The 22,484-nt window shown below is 42.6% G+C and overlaps 2 non-coding genes and 2 pseudogenes across 2 annotated transcripts; all 4 read left to right on the top strand.

The window, feature by feature from the left end:
• The first annotated feature begins 14,606 nt into the window (after positions 1–14,606).
• On the top strand, positions 14,607–16,874 carry LOC123450860 (annotated as a pseudogene).
• Positions 16,875–17,744: 870 nt separating this feature from the next.
• Positions 17,745–17,890, top strand: LOC123451625. The gene has a single exon (XR_006632454.1). It is a non-coding gene; the product is annotated as a small nucleolar RNA F1/F2/snoR5a (small nucleolar RNA).
• Positions 17,891–18,057: 167 nt separating this feature from the next.
• LOC123451655 lies at positions 18,058–18,144 on the top strand. Its single transcript, XR_006632482.1, has one exon. It is a non-coding gene; the product is annotated as a small nucleolar RNA SNOR75 (small nucleolar RNA).
• A 277-nt stretch (positions 18,145–18,421) lies between these two features.
• LOC123451543 lies at positions 18,422–18,514 on the top strand (annotated as a pseudogene).
• The last annotated feature ends 3,970 nt before the right edge of the window (positions 18,515–22,484 follow it).

Below are 22,484 nucleotides of genomic sequence, written 5' to 3'. Positions count from 1 at the left end.
GAGACCATGGAAGACGAGATTGAAAATCTTTGTGGAGACTCGCATGTAGATCCAGTGGATGATGGCGAGATCATCCTTGACCCATTTTGGATCATAAGGCTGGGTCACGATGGTGGTCTCAACGTGAGAACGAAGATTGCATCGCCCGAGGTGAACTTCAAAGAGGTGGCGCCAATGGTATTAGTTGCGGGAATTGAGATCGAGGGTTACAGGGATATAGGGACTAACATCGGAGATTGTGTCGGTGAAGGAAATTGTGGGAGATATGGCCATATGGGTGATGGTAGAGCAAGAGTAGAAGAAGAGGGAACCGCGACTCCTTTAACAATGATAGCAGCCTCGCGTTCGAAGTAGCCGGGCAGCTGTGACACAGGAGGTGTGGGCGGCGGGGCCATATCCTAGGACCGAATATCTAATACCATGTAAGATTGAACGGAAAATGTAACTAACTGCGCCGCATTTTGTCACTACCGTGCGGCGTCTTGCGGACCGATTTGTGTGTGCTCTCTTCTTCATACTTGCATGCATGCATGCAATGATGTCATCAGATTCACTTTAAACGATCGGAATTTAAAAAAAAATTATCTCTTAAACCGTTAATTTGATCGATGATCCATTTTTGTTGTTGACTTTGTTTCGACGAAATCTTCAAAACTAGTTCCCATGTCGACATGTTTCGACAACTTTTTTTTGCTCGTACTTACCACATTTGTTGCACTTACTTGTCATATTAGTAATTAAGTACTTACTTGTGTGACAAAAAATAACTTAATTGCCATATTTTTTGAAATTGTGTATAATATGACATCTCGACATAATCAAATTGGCAAGCACAAACAACTTTTTTAGGTGATTACGCGCAAAAATATGACACTCAACATATTTAAAACCGGTGAGCACAAGAATATTTGGTCATCGTTTGTAAATATGATAACTCGACATAGTTAAACTAACAAGCACACAAAATAGTTTTCTAGCAAAGTTGTATGTAAATATGACAAGTTGATATATTTTAAATTGACAAACACAACCTATGACATGCTTTTATATCATGTATAATGAAATCTCTTACAAGGCTTTTTGTACAAAACAACAGTAAAAAGTGACAATGAAGTTATTTTTCCCAGGCAAGTACGTGGTTAATAATATGACAAGTGAGTCCAAAAATGTGGCAAGTATGAACGGAAAAAAATAGTTGACGAAACATATCAACATGGGAGCTAGTTTCAAAGAACTCGTCGCGAGAAAGTCAATGGTGAAAGCGGATCATCGATTGAATTAACGGTTTTGTAGATAAAACTTTTTGAATTTCAAACATGAAAGGGAATCTTACGTGTGGTGTTGTACGTTTTCTAGTCACCGAATAGCTCATCCATGTGGTCCATCGGGCAACTTTTTGGGGGCCAGATAGTGATTGGCGGGAGGTGCCACACTTAAAATGCATCAGTGAAGAGATTAGTTGGTCGTCGTACGATAAGACCTATATGCGGCGCCGCTACGGAATGACGTCCAAGATTGAATAGAACTATAGTTTATTGATTGTATATTGCAGCCGCGTACATATATATAAAAGGTTACAAGCGGACTAGACTATTACAAAACCATTAGGACTAAATAACTTGAGAGCAAAGTAATAGTCTAACTGTAGGTGATCCGGCGACGAGGGTTGCCACAAAGCGGCCGATTTTTTTTTTCTAAACTTTAAGCCAAAGGAAACGCAGATCTAATCCCGTTTCAAAAAAATTCCTGATCTGACCTCTTTACGTGACGTCAACGTCCCTGGCGTTTGGATTGCACTGGAGGCGCCAGGGACCATGGCGTCTGGCTGGGCCAGTCGATCAGTCTGCCGTTGACCAGATGACGTGGCGAAGGGGCCAGACGCCAGGGTCCCTGGCGTCTCAAAAGTCCAATTTAGTGCAAACCTAGTGGTGTCTGTTGCGCGCATCCAGACACGAGGGACCCTAGCGTCTGGCTCAGGACCAGGCGCCAGGGTCCCTGGCGTCTCATATTTCCAGTTTAGTGCAAACGTACTGGTTCATGTTGTGCGCACCCAGACGCCAGGGTCCATGGCGTCTGGCCCTGGCCGCATGACCAGACGCCAGGGTCCATGGCGTCTGGCCCCTGAACACAACGATACTATGTGGTGGACTGTTGGTGTGGGTCCCACCACACTCACTTTCCCCTACCATTGCTGCTTCATTTCTGCTCTCCTCCTATCTCCTTCCACTCAAGACCCCCATAGAATCCGAGTAAGAAGGTGATTCCCTTGCATAAATCTGTCTATAAACTTTGTTCCTTGTAGTATTCTCCTCCGATTCATCCAATTTTTTTTGTTGAAACTTCTATATTATGATACATTTTGTACATCTTAGAGAAACCCTAGCTAAATTTAGTGTGTATTGAGAAGTTAGTGTGTATTGAGTAGTCATTTTCTGAAATACAGGATGAGACCGTTCATGTACGTTGAGGCTTCTGCTGAGGCGGCAAGGAAGCGTGAACGCGAATTTATTGAGGAAAAAATGACCTACTGGATGGCAGCCGTTGATGCGTTGAATGCGGCGTGTAGAGCCTTTTCAAACTACTGTTTCTGTAAGGACGTTGCCAAAAAAATAATCGGCAAAAAGAGAGCGAGATAAAGAAGCTGAAGTAGAGGGAAAAAGATTGTCGTCGTGATCTTGCAATGCAAGTTGCATTGTATGCAACAAGGGAAGAACATCAGCAGTTTAACATTCGCAACCATGGCTAGATCATTGATTGGTTAGTGAGGCAACCTTTTTCGCCACTGCCGAAGCAGGCTTCTCGTTGGGTATGGGTCAAAGAAAGAAATGATGTCATTTGCTGCAATCCTGGACCTAACGACAATTAGCCTATGTAATCTTTGTCATTTGAACTATGTTATCTTTATCATTTGAACTATGTAATCGTTATCATTTCAACTATGTAATCTTTATCGTTTGAACTATATAATCTTTCTTTATCATATGAAATATGCAATCTTTATCATTTCAAATATACAATCTTTATCATTCGAACTATGCAATCTTTATCATTTCTACTATACAATCTTTATCATTCCAACTATGCAATATTTATCATTCCAATTATGTAATCTTTATCATTTGAACTATGTAATCTTTATCATTCCAACTATGTAATCTTTATCATTCATAACAAGTACACAAATTAAAGATAACATAACACGTGCACTTCATTTCATTTCATGACATGTTCACGAATTCAAGATAACATAAGGTGTTCACTACATGAGAACTTCAAGAATTTAAGATAACATAAGATGTTCACTACATGACAAGTTCACTTCACGAGAGGTTCACAAATTAAAGATAACATATGAAGTTCACTTCACTTCACTCCACTTCCTTCTTCCTCTCTTCGCTGCTTTCCCCTTTCTGGTAGGCACTTCCTCCTCCTCTTCTTCCCTAGACTCCTCTTCTCCCTCTACCTCTTCCTCTTCTATATCTTCCTCCTCTTCCTCGTCTTCCTCTTCTTTAATATACCGCATCCCCTTAGGCAAATTATTACGACTATACTCCGGGCTACGAAGCCGAGAATTTAATTTCTTCTTTCTCACCGCACGTGGTGTCTTCTTCTTCCTAGACTGTGACGGCTATGACCGCTGTGATGGTTGTGGAGCATCAATATCTACCTCATGGTCGTGTGTCGTCTCTTCTTCTTCCTCTTCTTCTGTGTCATCGATGGTTAGCTGATGACGTCGAGCTCTAGAGGAGTGTCTTGTACCACGTGTAAACACGTCCACGGACTGAGCATCGTGGCAAGAAAGCATAGCTGCCGACTTGTGGAACCTTGACCTAAACTTCTGAGAAAACACGAAACACTATGTTAGACACAAATAAGTAATTCATTAAGACAAACATTTGTAAACATGATCATACCTCCAACGTTGTGACGCCCTCGATTTAATCATACGCTAATCATACACGCAAATGCGTACGACCAAACCCAAGGACTCACGGGAAGATATCACAACACAACTCTAGACACAAATAAAATAACATCAGCTTCATATTACAAGCCAGGGGCCTCGAGGGCTAGAATACGAAAGCTCGATAAACACACGAGTCAGCGGAAGCAACAAATATCTGAGTACATACATAAACATGGGGTGCCTTAGAGAAGGCTAGCACAAAAGATACAACGATCGAACGAGGCGAGGCCTCCTGCCTGGGAACCTCCTGACTACTCCTGATCATCAGTGGCCTCCATGTAGTAGTAGGCACCGTCGGGGTAGCAGTCGTCGGCGGCGGGGACCTCCATCTCCTGGGCTCCATCATCTGGTCGCAGCAAACGGATCAAGGGAACAAGGGGGGAGCAAAGCAGCGGTGAGTACTCATCCAAAGTACTCGCAAGTCTTACATCAGAACTATTCTAATTATGCATCAGTATCAAAGAAGGGGGATATATGTGGACTGACTGCAGCAATGCGAGAATAGAGAGAGAAGGCCTAGTCCTATCGAAGACTAGCATCTTCAGGGTCTTGCAGCAATAGATGAGAGTAGAACAGGGGTAACACATTAATAGTCATATTGTTGCAGCAATATTAAAGTGAGGTCACGCCTAAAGATCCTCCCTCGACTCCCTGCGAGGAAGCAATCCCGAGGCAAACTAATTCCAGTTAAGTAGCAATTGTAGTTGTATAAGATTGGGGCACAACTCCAAGTCGTCCTGTAACCGTGGACACGGCTATCCGAATAGTTAATTTTCATCCCTGCAGGGGTGCACCACATGTCCCGTCACGCTCGATAACACTCTGGCCGGACATACTTTTCTGGGTCCTGCCCGGCCTCGGAATATCGACACGTCGCAGCCCCACCTAAGACTAATCAGAGAGGCCAGCCCGCCGGTCTAAATCCTAAGCACAAAGGGTTCGTGGGCCCAGTTCCCCTTCACGCTCCTGCACGTGGCGTGGGCGGCCGACGTCAGTCCTAGCATCCCTTAATCACAAGCGCGATGCATCTCGGGACCACTCCGGCGCGCGCCGCTACATTGCTGGCATCTGAAAAGCTTCGGCTGATACCACGACGCCGAGTACCATAATTCTTCCCGCGTAGCCGGTTAGTGCGAAAAGGTCTCTGACCAACCCAGATCAAATACCCAAATCCATTAACATTTTAATTAGGCCAGCAACACAGTCTCACGGGAATCCACCCGTCTTACAACTAATCACCAATGATCCCAGTAACATGGTCGAGTAACTGTGTGGTTGTAACATCGGGGGAATCCGAGGTATCACCCTCGTTGGATTCCGAACGATGTACCCGTCAAGGTGGGCTCAGAGGAATCACCCTCGGGGGTCCCACACTCGTGGGGTGGCACGACATAGACGTCATCGGGAATGGTGAAAGAGGAATCACCCTCGATAACCACGACCGACTAGCTATACTACAGAGATATCATCAGGAGTACTTAGTGAGGTGTCACCCTCGGTACCCGATAGTATCTCTGTAGCGTCGTACAACAAAGGGGGGTGAATGTGTTGTGTCGGGTCTGGCTCGTCGATCAGAGATCGAGATTAGAAAACAAGCGGGGCAACTGATCTACGGGGTCAGAGGGGATGACTGCTCCACCTATACTAAGCATATTTAAAGTACATGACTGAAAGTAGCAGTTCATCAAAAAATAGGCTATGCATCAGATATAGGAGCTAACTACAACAGTAGCAAAATACTAATGCAAGCAGTAGGAAGAAGACATAGGCGATATAGGAATGATCAAGGGGAGTTTGCTTGCCTTGCTGCTCTGCGGCAAAGGACTGATCGGCAGGGTCGTAGATGTACCCGGCAGCAGCGTCAGTCTCGGGGTCTACCGGTAAGAAGAGGAGGAAGAAACAATAAATAATAGCACCGATGCAACACAAAGCATGACATGGCAAGATGCAGGCTAGACATGAGCTAACGCAGCAACATCCGTCATAGACGGGTCGGAAGAATATCTGACGATATTTTCCGGGTCTCGGGCTACTACCGGTTATACTGGAAACGATGGAAAAGTTCCAAGTCTGCTATGCTAGGGACGCGTGACAGACGAATGGGCCGTGTATCCGGGTTCGTCTCGTTTTGCTGATCAACTTTCATGTTGAAATTATTTTGATCTGACTTACGGATTATTATATATTAATTTTCAAAGTTTTATTAATTATTTAGGAATTAAAAACAGATTTAGCTATTTTAATAAAATCCCATTAGGACATCATCGCGATGTCAGGCTCGCATCAGCAGTTGACTGGTCAACTGACCAGCGGGTCCCGAACGTCATAGGCACAAGTTTTATTTAAGATTAAATATTAATTAATCAGATTAATTTAGTGGGGGACCCACGTGTCATACTCTAATTATTCTAATTAATTAATTTAACTAATATATTTATTTAACTAATTCATTAACTCATTAATTAATTATTACATCTATTTATTATTTATTTAATAATAACATATATTTTTATTATTTATATTAACTATCGCGTGGGGCCTCCCTGTCATAGACAGCGGGTGCATTGGCCCCACCGGTAAGTGGCCTAAGGCTATTTTCTCATTTTTTTACAGATACATAACCGTGCAAATATCGTATTCCTCCAAATATCTGCATACGCAAATACATACAACGCATCTCATACATACATACGCAATACATATATTTCTTTTTTCTTTTTATTTCTCCCAAAACTCTCATCTCCCTCTCTGTCAACAGACAACAGAGAAACAACTCTCTGCTAACTCAACATAGAAGAACCAAACGTTCAATCGTTCCTACCGGAGTCTACCGTCGACGGATCGGGGTCCCGTTTGCCGGAACGGGACCGGGGCGGTGAGGAGAACGACATGGTGGGAGGAGCCCGAGGAGGGGCTCACTGACGTTGACGGGAGGGGCCGGTGAAGCCGGAGTTCGCGGGAAGCGGCGATGACGGCGAGGAGGAGGACGAGGCGGTGATGATGATGCCGGTCACCGGAGAGGTCGTGCCGGCGAGGGGGAGCCGGCCGGATCCGGCGAGGTGAAGAAGTCTCCCTGCCCGGTCCCTCCTGGACCGAGCGGGAGGAAGGCCGGCGGGGGCGGGGTTGTAGGCCGGCGAGGTGGAGGGCCGAGGTGGGGGGCTCGCCGGCGGGAAGGAGGAGGCCGTGGGGGGCGGCTCGCCGGCGGGATTAGAGGGGCCGACGGGGGGGAGGCCGCCGGCGGTTGGAGGAGCAAGGAGCCGACGGGAGGGGAACCGAGGGAGAAGGCAGGGGGGACCAGGCGGTGGAGTGGGGATCCGAGGGGAGGGGCGACGGGAGTTACGGGAGAGGAGGGCTCGTGGGAGGGAGATGGGGGGCTGCGGGAGGGAGAGAGTCACGGGAGAGATGGGGAGGGGCCCCCACGAGGAGCGGTTGGTGGCGGGGTGTGTCGGTGGGGGTGGGAGGCGAGAGGTGGAGAGTGGCGGCGCTCGGGGGGGAGGGAGTAGCGAGGGGGGGGGGGGGCTTGTTCGCCAGGGGGGCTCTAGGGTTTGAGCGGGAGGGGGCGCGGGGGCCTGGCCGGTTGGGCCTCTTGGCCCAGCCAGGCCAGGGGGGTGGGGGGGTTTTCTTCTTTTTTCCTTTTTTTTTGTTGTTTTATTTTGTTTTGTTTTATTTTGCCTTTTCTTATTATTTCTTTCTTTCCTATTTATTTTACTAACTGATTTTTCTTTTTAAATACTTTCTTTTATTATACTTTCTTTTACAATTTATTATACATACTTTTAATTCTCTCTTTCATATACATATTCTTTTAATATTTAACATGAATTTATAAAATACTTTTCTTTTGTTTTCAAATTTTGGATCCGGACAAACTCGAATCAACGCGGGTCTGAGATGGGAATTCGATGACCTGGCATCATTAGCGGTTGATCAGTGTAGCTTAATTACAATAATTACTGTAGCAAAAGTCGAGGATGTCACAAACGTGGTCCTAAGAGTTCTCTCAGATGATGCACCTCCTCGGGGATAACTAAATGCTACATTGGCATCGTTCACGCACAAAAGGAACTTTCTAGCCTTCAATTCATTAACACAACAAACATTCAGAACTGAAGAAGACAATGTAATGCTGGTTGGTTCTGATTCATTCACTTACGAGTTCGTCATGCATGGGTGCATAGTCCACTTGACTCACTCCGGTCTCCCGCGCAACCATGTTGAAGGCATGATACCCTTCTACAGTTGATGGATCTTCTGACACCAACGCAGGCCACTCTTCCCTACTCCAACCGGGCTTAAGCTTCAACCGGTAATGCTCCGCATACTACACAAGATATTCCTGGTAGGCAAAATCATTGTGGGGTCTATCCTCTTTTTCAATTAACCTCTCTCTCTAATTCCACATTGCCATCCATGATTGGTGTTTGGCAGGCCAATCAGATATATCCTGATTGTTCCTTTGACTATACCTAAAACGATGCACGGTGGTTTAAACGATTATCAAACATAAACTTTCACAATGCTATAGTGCAAAATCTCATGAAACATTTTGGCTTACCGATGCAGACTTGTGATACACTGCTGGTCAACTCAGTTGGAATACCTTGGCGTATCCCAAATTGCCTGGCAACACGGTCTACAAAGTGGTACTCGACAGCGTAAAAGCATATCATTGGACACCTAGACCTCCAAATATTACTATCCCGCGTGCACATCTGGTTGAGGTCGTACTCACGATCTTCCTCATAAGGCCGCCAGAAAACCTACAACAACAGGACCAGCTGAGATGTTAGGTACACGTTCTAATATGGCCGTCAGAAAAAACATACAATACAAGGAACTGAAATGTTGGTACATGCTCAGCAGTTAAGGTGCCATCTCGTTCACATAACACTTGTATCGCAGATGAGAGCTTCCTGTGTAAACAGACACCTGATCCCAATGATAGGCAACTATTGGGCGACCATATGGATCTTTATGATGAAGCCCTTCATGTGGATTGGGGTTTGGGTGATCAGGGTTCTTTAACATGGGTCGTCCAACCGGCAACCGCTCCACACAAACCCACACAATGAAGATGAATATTTTGTCCTCATTGACGCCTTATCCAACTACAATTATACATAAATGTTAGCAATGTGTGACCCATGACAAATTAAAAAGAAAATGCGTGCGGATAGCTCTCACCTGATGATACAAGTATGATAGTGCTTCTGAACCCCAGCTAAACGGAACATCCCAGTTCCTTAGACGCTCCAAATATAGACGCTCCAAATACATCCAGAGTGCCGAGTTACTGGTTGCGTATGTGAAGACTACTTTGGTTAGTATATACCAAAGATAGGACCGAGCATATTGCTGCACGACAATGTCACCGGCATCTGCAGGGCATGGTCCTCCTCTCACTTCTTTTAACCAGGAATGCTTCACTTTTGAGGGATCTGGTTTGCCTTCCAGAGCGGGAGGGGGTTCAACACCAATTAAGAGGCCAACCCGTTGTCGCCAGTTAACGGCACTGACATGACCCGTAACGGCATCGCCGTTGAGAGGAAGGCCGCTTATCATGGTCTCATGTCCTCTAAGGTCATCGTCATCTCCCCAAAAGGAAGGTGAAAAGAGTGTGTCTCGGGCCTCCAACGACCAGTCAGTGCGGTGAGAGTTGCATGGTTCACCGGTGGTGGGTTCCTCTTGAATTGCGAAACAAAGGGCAGCAGAACCAAACTTGCAATGTAGGGCTCGTATCGAACGTCGTAGGAAAACTCATTTGCAGCATGACCCCTCATGCGCATAGCTACTACATCCTGCAAAGAATGTGAGCTTCATGTCAGGACGACAAACAAACATAAAAAACACAAATACTTGACAAGCCTTCGATTAATCCATCATACCTTACGATTCTCAATTGCACGACCACGGTGCACTTTGTCAAACTCTTCTATTAATCCATCATACCAAGGGCCATTATCATCCGTCATCCTACGAAAAAATAACATACATCGAATTTCATCATCTCTCTTTTGCAAAAAAATAACCAAAGGACATGACATAGACCTATCTAAAAAAAATATGCCTAACTATGCCTAACATATATCATCCAATTATATAATCTAACATATGCCTAACATATATCATCCACTATGCTATACAAAAAAAAACCATCATCATCCAAATAAACTATGCCTAACTATACCTAACTATGCCTAACATATATCATCTAACATATCTAGCACCTACACATACATATCATCATCTAACATATTTAACTACACAACATATTCAACTATATAATCTACCTAAAACTAAGACCTACATAATCTAATCTACACGTACTTATATGCCTAACTATATAATCTACACATACGTATTCAACTATACACATATTCAACATATTCAACATACACCTACATAAAATCTACCTAAACACATTCAACTATATAATCTAACAACTATCAAACAATCCCTAAAACTAAGAGAAAATCATCTAATCTAACATAACCTAATATACCAAAATACTATCAAAAAATAATGTTAAAACAAAAAATAATTGGATAGTTTGGGGAAGATTACCTCAATGAAGCTTGGGGGAGTCCGATATGTTAGTTTTGCTGGAGGAGGGAGTAGATCAAGGGGGGGGAGGACGAAGGTGGGGGCGAGAGAGAGACAGAGAACACAAACAGAGAGAGGGAGGGGTGAGGAGGAAGAAGAGGGGGTGGGCCTGGTAGTTATCGGGGCCAGACGCCAGGGTGCGCAACGTTTGGGTCTGGTCGGGGTCCAGACGCCATGGCCCCTGACGTCTGGTCCCTTTGCCACGTTAGTCGGTCAACGAAAGGGGGAATGGAGGGGGGCTGCGCCAGACGCCAGGGTCCCTGGCATCTCTAGTGCAACCCAGACGCCAGGGACGTTGGCGTCACGTAAAAAGGTCAGGTGAGATTTATTTTTTTGAAACAGGGTCGGATCTGCAATTTCTTTGGCTTAAAGGTTAGAAAAAAAAATCGACCCCACGCAGCAAGCGCGTGTGTTAATGGGACATGCAATTAACCTGGCCGGTCACCCGGCCCGGAATAGGCCAAGGAGCATTCCACTTCTGCCATGGGTTTACAGGTCAACATACCAGCAGGGTACATATGTGATTCTTTTTTAAATGTTATTATTAGGACCGGCTATAATTGGTAGGGACGTGAGCACAGGCCTACTGGATGCATGTACCTGTCTCCTTGCTAATCTTGGGCGACAGGTCCTGGCACCGAATCTGTCTGCGTAGGAGACTGCGCCACAATTTACTGATCCATCGACCGATGTAATCTCCTCCCTGATCTTGTTTGTCATGGCATAATATTTGGCGTTACCGGCACAGTGATATCTTCTCTCTTTTTTTCGAAATCAGCAAAGTAACATTCTCCTTTGGAAAAGAAAAATCTTTTGATATTTTTGAAAAGAGAAGTTTGAACAAAATCAAGCTGATATGATTACGAAGATTCCAAGCCTCTCGTCTCTGCATGTAACAAACAAGGACGCGGCTACCGAGCGCAGCGGCGTCCATACGAGGTAGCTGAAGCACCTTAAAAGAGCCACCGACGTGTATTTATTAGCGTTTTAAATTTTTAAAAAAGTCTACCTTTTAAACCGAGCGTCAGAATAACGATCTGTTTTCACGGCTGTGTTTCTTACGACGAGCTCTTCAAAACTAGAACTCATATGGATAGGTTTCGACGAACGTTTTTTAGCAACTCAATGTGTTAGATGAGGCAACTTTAGTGCTATAGGCAAGCAACTACTTTTCCTCCTTAGTATGACTATCTATCAGCAAAGATTCTTCTAGGTTGATTACCATGACTAACAGTTGACTAGATTCACCTCTAAAAGCTTTACATAATTAAACAATGATGATCAGTTGCTTACAAATACCGTGAAATTGCTTAATTTTGACACTCAATTGCCTACAAAAATACTATCAAGTTGCTCAGTTTTGATGCACAATTGCCGGTCAATTGCCTACGGTTAATGTTCAGTTGCCTGCCATTAATACTCAGTTGCCTGCTATTTGTGAATAGTTGCCATAATTGCACTCGGATATCACAAAAAAGTAAGCAACTTTTAGTGTGTTTTTTGCGCAACTTCAGAGCATTCAACAAGCAACTCATGTGTATACACACGATGCAATACATCTAGCATCAAAGTGCTTTTGTTTAGTACTAAAGTTGCCTCATCTAGCATCGAAGTTGCTTTTGAAAAAAATTCTTCACAACATATGCATATGGGATCTCGTTTTGAAGAGTTCGTCACGAGGAACCCAACGGTGAAAACATATCATAATTTCGACACACGGTTTGATAGTAATAGCTTTTTAATTTTTTTCATGGATGAATTAATGGATATCCAACGCATACGGACCCTAGCATGCACATCCGACGCATAATTTAACCATTTTAGATTGAATATAGCTGACCACATTTGTCATGTGGTTGCTAAAGGGTGAAGTTATTTAACCTTCTAGTCATGACAGATAATTTTGAAGGAATTTTTGTTGATAGGCGATCATACTACGCAAATTAATAAGAAGTTGCTTTTCTTTATCACTAAAGTTGCCTAAATATCAGTCAAAAAAACGTTTGTCGAAAGCTATCCATATGGGATCTAGTTTTGAAGAGCTCGTCGTAAGAAACACAACCATAAAAAGTATCGTCGTTCTGACGCTTGGTTGAAAAGTTATAGTATTTTAAAAAAAAAATGGAATAGAGTGGAATGATGTGCTGCGTGAGGGTGCGCTCGTTTCACCCAAATAGTGCAGGTGCACTTTTTAGTATTTAGAAACAAACAAAACTACAGAATGCGAATCAAGGGAACAAATCTGGTAGTAACACAAAAGCTCCGTAAATAACAAGACGAGGCGAGATCTCAAGAAACAACAACTACTTCCTCCGTGACGGTTTAGAAGCCATAGTTAAACTTGCGTGCGTTTTCAAAATAGACAAGGTTTAAGGCGCGAAAGCAATTACTCTTATTAATTAGTACTAGTACTACTCATGCATGCGTCCTCCCAATTTGCTGCTCACACAGTAATACTAGTATTTTATCAGTTGATTAGGCGCATTAGCATCTACACCTGCTACATCTCACAACCAATAGGTGACTACCTTGTTCCGAGAGATTTTTCAAACGTGCCTTCTAAACCGTAACGGAGAGAGTACTATTCCAAAAACATGATTAATTCATACATTACATGCAACCATACAAAAAGGGGCATCGCATGAAACATGTTTAATTGGGTCGAAACACAAGAAGTTTTTTCACACAATTAATCCTGCTATTTATTAGTTTGCTCTCTCTTCTTGGTATCTTAAAAATGGGATGGTGACCTTGTATACAAAACAGACGGGGTAGTTCAATTAATGATAGTCTTATGTATCTGCACTTCCCCTAAAACTTGTGAAGAAAACCTGAGAATTTCTAGTGACATATTCAATAATCTGAGTCAGCGGGTCTTTTAAGACTAGTTGAAAAATGGCAAGGTCTAGGTTTAGCAGGCGAATCACATGAAGATAGATTCGATGATGAATCACGCAATATGAAGTGGAGGGCGAGAATGATAACAATCTTTCGGAGCTTACATTCATCAAATATTCGTACATTCCTGATGGGTTACACCCATAACCATGTTATCATTGTTACCTCCATGACCATGTCTGAATAGTTCCTTTAAGACCTTCGGCTGCATGCACTACAAGAAATATGCTCATATGTGATGTTTTTTAAAATGTCGTTGATGAATTCGTCATAAATCTATGACGATTTCATCCGAGATCGTCATAAACCGTTTGAGGGGATCAAATCTACATATAAATTACGACGATGTGAGTCAAAACGTCGTAACCGCATAAGATGAGATCGTCATAACTTTTATGATGATTATAAAAATGTCGTAACATGTTCTAACTATGTTGACATGTCACTCGTGGGTCCATTTTATCCCACCTCATCCTAGTTTGTGAAGCAACCTGCTATTCTGTCATTCCAAAAAATCTCTAAAAAATCTCATAAATACTTTGGATCATATATTCCTCAAATATGTGAAAACCTTCCTTCCATAGTTCAAAAATAATTCAACAATATTCATTTTCCTATTTTGTTCAGAATAGCACTTTGTCAAGAAAGTGCTATTTCTATTTCTTTGATTACCCTCATATTTTTTGGGCACTTTTTTCTATCCAAATCATTATCTCATGAATTTTTTTATAGTGCCTTAATGTGCCCAAAACTCATTTTGGGCATTCGGAAAATGAAAAACGAAATTTTCGTGCAAAGAAAATGAAAGCTCCGTTTAAAAACATGGTTTGTCATTCTAATATGCATCCCTGTATATAATAAGACATCATTTCTTTGTAATTTTCACGTGAAATTATAAAATAAAAACAAAATAAAAAATACAATACATACGTTTTATTCTCATTGGTGGAATTAGTTGTCACACGGATCGATGACATGGCCATCCACCCATCCATCCATCCATCCATCCATCCATCTCACATCCATCTATATATAGAAAAAAAAAGGAAAAAAGAAAAGGGAAACCACCACCTGCAGCCCAACTACCCAAACCCTAAGTTAGATCTCATTGAACCCTCCTCCTCCCCATCCCCCTCCTCTCGCCGCCACCACCTCCTCCCCATCCCCCTCCGCTGCCCGCATCTTCCACCGCGTCCGCGTGGCTGCCTCTGCCCTCCGCGCGCTCCGCACCCTCCAGGGTCCAGGCGCCACCACCCGCCGCCGAGACCGACCATCGCGTCCTGCTCTACTACACCTCCCTCGACGTCATCTGGGGCACCTACGAGGACTGCCGCGCCGCGCGCGCCATCCCGCGTGGGCTCCGCGCCTCCGTCGACGAGCGCGACCTTGCCATGGACGCCTGCTACCTCGAGGAGCTCACGACGCTCCTCCCGCGCGCCCGCCGGATCACGTTCCCGTAGGTCTTCGTCGGGGGCCGCCACCTCAGCAGCGCCGAGGAGCTCTGCCACTTGCATGAGTCGGGCGAGCTCCGACGCGTCGCGGCCGGCGCCACGTCCCTCACTGCCTACGACCGGTGCGGCGGCGAGCGGTGCGTCCTGTGCGGCAGCTGCGATAGGCGCCACAAGCGATACAGCCTCAAGGGCGGCGGTGTGTTCTGCACCTGCACAGGCTGCAACGAGAACGACCTCGTCCGTTCCACATCAACGGGTAGTACCAGTACCACTTACTTACTCTTTGCAAGCTATGCTCACGACATTTAAATCTGAATCTGAGTTTGTAAATGGTTCATACTAGGCTTTTTTGTCTCTTTATCATCTTGTAAATAAGTGAAAGATTATTGTAGGCATCTGAATGTTCCACCTGAAAAAAAATGGAAGAGAAATTTCAGTTGATATAAATAAATTAGCATATGCATTGCACCATGAATGTGATGAGAGACCTAAAGCTGTAGGTGCATGAAGGATGCATTTGCCACACTCTCCTAAAAATGTCCTGTGCTTCCTTGAAGTTTCCTCCAGATGCAAAATAAATAGTAGTACAATGATATGGATGCAGATATCATCTGCACGTAGAGTGTACACACGGTGTGTCCTGCTCGTGCATCAGCCGTAGATCGGTAGATGAGAGTACATATTGTTACTGGTCATTATGTCATGTGTGCAAGTGCAACCGATCTGGAACTCTATGGATGGAGACACACCCTATCTTTATCATCTTGTAAATAAATAAATTGACTGAAACTGTCATTTTCTGTAACAGTCTGTTATCAAGAAGTATGGGCAGGATGCCACCAATGTCGGAGATGAAGGTGGTTTTGCTCCTAACATTCAGGTATTCCCCTGTTCTTATAGGTTTGGGATGAGATTCTTATGTCTTGGTGTTTTGATGTACTCCCTCCGTCCCAAAATAATTACAATTTTATATTAGAGCTAGTATAAAGTTGAGAGTGAACATGCCACAGATATGTGAAATAGTTTTATGCTGTGTCTTTGTCTATTTTGACATATTGAGTGTTTCTCTTTATCTATGGCAGAACCAAAAATAAGGAGCCGCCTTCAGTGGACCTTTCACGGAGTAAATCACGGCATCAAGAGGCTTCGCAAGGCACATATTCTGATGATGAGACCATAGGATCTCTTCTTAGTTAAGCTCATTCAGCTTCATATACATAAAAAACTGATCACTGAATGTTCATGATGTCAGTTGTTAAAACTCATTGATTTATATGCTACGATTTTCTTCCTCAACACATTTTACTAGGACAAACTACTTTTGTTTTCTCTTATATTGTTTCTATACTAGCACATGTGCCCGTGCGTTGCAACGGGAAAAATAAAACCTCGCACGTTCCAGACGATCCATTTGTGCTACCACTCTCTTTGCCATCGTGGTCATGTTGTCCATCTATTCACAACGAACACAATCAATCTCAGATGATGAGCTTCATTATCACACTCAGGGTATGCTGCTTTGACAATCCCCTCATGTGCCTCACAATGAATGTTTTGATCCCCACACCCTTCTAACAGAACAGAACACATCTAGAATATCTACCTACAAAATTATTTATACTAAGCAAGCCAAATTTGAGTAATCATAGTAGAGTCGACCTCTGAGTATTTAATTTTCTGTTATTTTTTTAATCCTATTGTAACGCATGGCCGCGATTTGAGTAATCAGGGAAACACAAAACCATGCATTGTGAGCTGATAAAATAAGGAGTTAAGTACATGTTTGCTACAGCAGTTCAGAGTAGATGTATCACCACTGGTTTCATTATGGATTTACTGATACACTACCATCCAATCGTCCGACAACATGTTTGTGTTGTTGTGGTGTTTGTTTGACTCACTGTCATCTTACATTCTGTTCTTTTTGTATACAGCTCGCCAAAAGAAGGATGTGAAGATCTTCCTCCACCCTACCTCTCGACCTCTTCGCCCCATCGTGCAATGCCAGACCCGCAAGTTCAACATGAAGGCGAGGGCTGGCAGAGGCTTCACCCTTGAGGAGCTCAAGGTGATTATCGTTATTTTGCTATGTTTCCTTACTTGTGTTCTGTCTGTGTGGCTTTGAATTGCTCGCCCCCTCTTACAATTGATGCATGCTGCTTGAGTTTAGATTCAGAAACTATCTTCAGCACCGAGGGCTGGTTGTAACAATATTGAAACAAAACCGATGATTCATTGAGCAGCACTGCACCAAAAGAAGAAATATTTGAAAATATACGGTTTTGCTCACCGTTCACATAGTTTGTTGTCTCCTACTAATGCCATGTCCTTCATGGATTACATCATATAGATTGATAGCCAAGATTCATTTATCAGAGTCCATCAGGTGGATCAATGCCAAGGGGAAAATAAATTATCAAGGAGACAAATTAATGGAAAGAATTCTCAATAGAGAAGTGTTAGTAAATAAAATTGAATTTATGTGTGGGCCTGTTTCTGTAAATAGCATTGAACAACAACAAAACTGAACTATGTATGTTGTGTCTTCCTAAGCATTCACATGCATGGGCTGAAACTGCAATGATACATATTTGATTCAGAAATAGGACAGAAAGTACATACACTTCCTTTATATATTCCAAGCAGATCAGACATGAAAGTTATATGGATAGCTTATCTTGTAGCGTAATTCAGCGTTGTACGTTGCCTAGAGATACTTTGGGTTAAGATACTAGCACGAACCATTCTTTGAGATGGTTTTTGCATTCAACTTGTCCATACATATCTTAGCACTGAACTGAATATTGTTTCGATAGTGGTATTTGGGATGCCATGAGGTACCTGATGCTTGGTCTGCTTTCATGGCCTTGTTTCTCGTTAGATTGGCATACATCGAGAAGGAAACGGGTTTTTGCGACACTGGTTGCTCTCATACAAGGAGCTTCCTGTTACTATACCCCCGTTTACACATATCAACTATATTGTTCTTTCTGCAGCTGGTTTCTATGGTTGATTCATCAATGATGATCAACACTTGTTAGGTGTCTTATGATACAGTATATTATTAAGTTGTGCATATTCGGCATCTGAAGTCATGTTTTTGTATCTCTACCCACTCTTAATTTTTTTAGTTGGTTCTCTCTGTGATGATGAAAACAGATGATGAGTCTGATGTAATCCATTCTATTAAACCATGTTGACAATCGAGGCATTTTTCCGAGAGAGCATTAATTCATTTATTTGTTATTTTTCTGTTTTCAAATATAATTGTTTTTGACATTAAGACACACAGTTTGTGATCTATTTGATGATAATTTCCTCCTGCTTATTCTGAATGTCTAGTAAGCAACACATTCTGTCATGGATGCTGTATAGTTGTCTTGTCTTAAATAAATAGAAACTCCTACACCATTTTTTGTTTGCTGTGAGAAGTGATGATATCATATCCATACCACGTTTCTGCACTTACTGTGACGATCAATTGCTTTTTTCCTTGGATTATATGGACCTGAGGATACTTTCCCTAAATTATCGACTATGACTAAACAATGCAAATGTAATCCCATCAGGATTCCAAGCCAGAAATCTGGTCCATCTTTTATGTTTTACTATTGTCTTCTGGTTAATATCTTGAGTGCTAGTCAGGTTTCCTTTCTCCAATCAGGCTAAAGAATTACCCTAGTTGACACCAGAAATCAACTCAGCATCAAGCTCTATCTAAATCAATAATGCTCTTTGGTAGTCCCTTTTTCATGTTTTCATTTGATTCGATCTAAAACTTCTGAAGGTAATAAATTAGAGTCTCTGGTGCACTTATTGATAGCGTAATTTAGTGATGCATGTTGCCGAAAGGATTTTTTGGGCTAATATTCTTACACCCTGGTTTGCACTTGGTTATCACAGTAATGTGGAGTAGCTTGTTTTGTATTATCTTACATGTCTGCTAATTATTGTGTCATTGATCCTGCTTGTGTCAGTGCTTAAATTCCTCCAGTAAAGCAAAAATACCATAAACATATTGAGTTTGCTTGTCTGCATTTCCTTTGTCCAGAATTTTCTGGAACAATCTTAGATAGTTTGAAGTTTAATTTTCAGTTTCTGTGACCTGTTTAGGTTGGACTAATTATACTCCAGAATTTATATCTCAGGATTTTTAACATCATCTTCAGGATGAACACAAAATCTTTTTATTTCTAATATTTTTTATATTTGTTTCCTTTTGATTGATTCATGTGCCGTGTAATGTTCTTGTAGTTTGACAAGTTGTGGCATTTCGAGCATGCCTCATAGGAGAGCAGAATGAAGTCCACTGTACTGTTGGGAACAGTAGAAGATGTGCCATTATTCTATTGTGCAATTTTGTTCATTTTTGCTATATTCCTGTGTAAGAAAATGTATTCATGAGATGATTTATTGTGTTATGTAAACCTGGGATATGTATTTTGTGATGTTATATGATGGATGATTTTAATTCGACTTGGAGTATTTTTTATTTGAATATGAAATAGTGTTGGATTTAATACTGGACAAATAATTTGGTTGAAAAGGCCCAACAAATAGAAATGAATCCAAATTCTGGAACAAAAAGTTGCTCAATTCCAAAATGAAAAAGGTCAAAAACTGAATCTGGACCAAATGTATTTGGGCACTAAAAGGCCAGGGCCCAAATTATAATAATATAAAAAAATTCGAAAAAATACTAGAAGTGGCTGTAAATAGGCTAAGGCCCAAAAAGAAGCCCAATAAGAAAAAGCCCAAAAAACTAAAACCAGCCCATGTGATCAATTGAAATGGGTTGGGCTGATTTGAGCCATGACGTTTTGATTTCGTCGTAATTTTGCCAAGTAGGACTGCCACATAGGACTGGGTTTGATTGTCAGCGATGATTTAGGATCGTCGTAAAGGTTACGACAATCCAGGAATCGTCGTAAAGTTACGACGATTTTGATCAAAACGTCGTTGCTGTTCATTTCTCACGCTTGGTTTTTCGTCGTACGATCGTCGTAAATTAAAAACTGTGATGATGTAGCGACGAAAAAATAGCGTCGTGTACTAGCATATTCCTTGTAGTGATGGTAGTAGCTAGATGGTTGTCTCTCACTTTTCGATCTTCAATACCATTTTATCATTCTTGATCGAGATCAATTCGATGTAATACGTGGTGTGTTTATTGGGACACACGATGAATTGTCATTTTATGATTGTATTATTCATTGAAATCAATTGAATCTATTTGGATTTTTTGCTGGATAATTAACTAACTTTGTTTTGTTGTCTGATCTATCTATCTTCTTTTCCCAAGTTCGGTTAATTTTTGAAGTGAGAGTGGCGCTTTCTAGTGTGTTCTATCTTCTAGTGCTCTAACCAAGTGAAAATAAGGGCCAAGACATGTATTATATTGTTGACACTCAGGATAAAACGACGGGGTTTTGTCATTTTGATTGACTTCTTCCTATCTACATTATGTCATGTTGTTTATCGTCCTACTCCATTTCTTACAAACTTAATACCTTGAGATGCATGTTGAGTAGAGGTTTGAGGGTGGAGTATTAGTAGTTGTTGAAGTTGAATAACGGTCTACTTATGAGAGACGTAATACATGTATGAGATTATACCATGAATGATCATAGTTATAAATATTGCAATCTTATATGGCCCAACTGTAAATTGTTCAGCATACGCGGAAGTCTGGCATGAATAGGGCTCAAGCTGTTCTCGAGAAACGCTAAGGACTAGAGCCATCAGACGTCGTAGTGCGAGTTTTCGGGGGAGTGCACAACCATCGACATGGAGTCATTGGAGAACAAGAGTCAACCATTGCTCACTGAGGAGGCCACATGGGTTGGTCGATGTCCGTCGATAGTGGCAATGCAGGAGAAGGTAGTGTGGAGGGGACCTGCTAGAACTAGGATTTGGCTCCCTCGACTCGCTTAGGGAGGACGACACGTGGGGTGGGGGAGTAAGCCCTGTGAATAACTCTTTTGGCTGAATTATTGAACTATCTTGCAGATCAAATAAGAAAAATATGAGGTAATGATGTGCGAAGTAAAACTTATCGAACAATTAGCAAATGAAGTATTTGAATTGGCGCATGGGTAAAGGCGATAAACCATATTGGTCATTGCCTAAAACTTGTGCCGTGCCCGAGCATTGCCTTTCACCTGTAGATAACACATGATTTTGTTCTATTCCGTCAATGTTTCCTTTATGGACACTCGTTAAGTGTCACACATATGGCACGAACCACATGACAACTTCGAACATTTTTTATAGCATGTTTAATGACACGAGGATGGAAACTTTCTATTTGCATGGCAAGTTTTAGTTTTTTGGATTTGTTTTTCCTTTTTGGGTGGCAATTTTAGTTGTAAAAAACTTCATGACGGAATTGCTTCGAGCCACACATACAACGCTTATCATTTGGGTTCTTTTGATTTGAGGTTGACGTAACCTCGCCATGTTTGTTTTTATTTGTGATATTTGGTTATGTATGTTGCGCATTAGTAGCTTTGTTTTTGTGGCAAATCCTAGACGCTTAGGAACCTGCAACTTTCTTTTGTTTTTTTTAATTTCAAACCCTGTAATTCCAAAAAAATACTGGTTTGAAATCACCGAAAATATATAGTAGACTCTAGCGCCCCGCACTCTCTCTTTATTAGAAAGAAAAGAAAAAAACAACCCTGATTGGCTAAAATGTAATAATGCATAAGAAAATTCATTCCATTACGATATGATAAACGCTTGTGTGCAGCGCGCAGGGCCCCACTTTCGGTCCGACATGTCCACGCGCGAGCGCTATATCAAGTCAAATCGCGACACGTGGGGTGCTAGGGGCCGAATCATGAGGACTTATCCTCTTTTGGCTTCTCTCCAACCCCTTGTTCTTCTTCCATGTCTTCTCTCTCCTCCTACCAGATAGATCCCGTATCGTCGGCATCGTGAGTTGTTGCAGATCCAGCCTCGTTGGCGTTCTCCCGAGCTGCTGTAGATCCCGCCTCGCCGGCGTTCTCCCTAGCTGACATTCCCTCATGACACCATCTACTACCCTTCTCCGCTTTTGGGGGGCGACAGGGCTCCCGTGGGAAGGTAATGGGACTATGTCGTGCCACCGTGCCAAGGGGTGTCGATGACCTCCATGGATGACCGTGACAATGGCTGCAACCCCGACGAGCGGATGTCTGATGACGGTGCTGGAACCAACATATTTTTTTGCTGCAACCGACAGAAACCCAGCTACAACCGAAGTTGGTTTTTGCTTCAACCAATAAGGGAGCTGAAACCAAAGTTGGTTTTGCTACAACTGCAACGCTTTTTTTCTACAACCGATGTCGCTATTTTCTACAATCAGCGGCAATGGAGTTTTGTGCCCGGCGATGACAAATGGATGCAGCCGGGGAGATCAGAAAAGCGGCAACGCACAGCAAAAAACCTACAACGGGCACCAAAAAAGCTTCGGCGGGCGGACTTACATGTTGCATTCAAGTGATGATGAACATGTGGCCGGCGACGACAAATGGATACAAAATACATCAGAGAGCTACCACCGGCGGATAAAAATGATACAA

The sequence above is a fragment of the Hordeum vulgare genome, chromosome 4H, assembly GCF_904849725.1.
Source record: "Hordeum vulgare subsp. vulgare chromosome 4H, MorexV3_pseudomolecules_assembly, whole genome shotgun sequence".
NCBI classification, from domain to species: domain Eukaryota; kingdom Viridiplantae; phylum Streptophyta; class Magnoliopsida; order Poales; family Poaceae; genus Hordeum; species Hordeum vulgare.
Note: the sequence above shows the minus strand (reverse complement) of the source record. Positions and strands in the feature narration are given on the sequence as shown.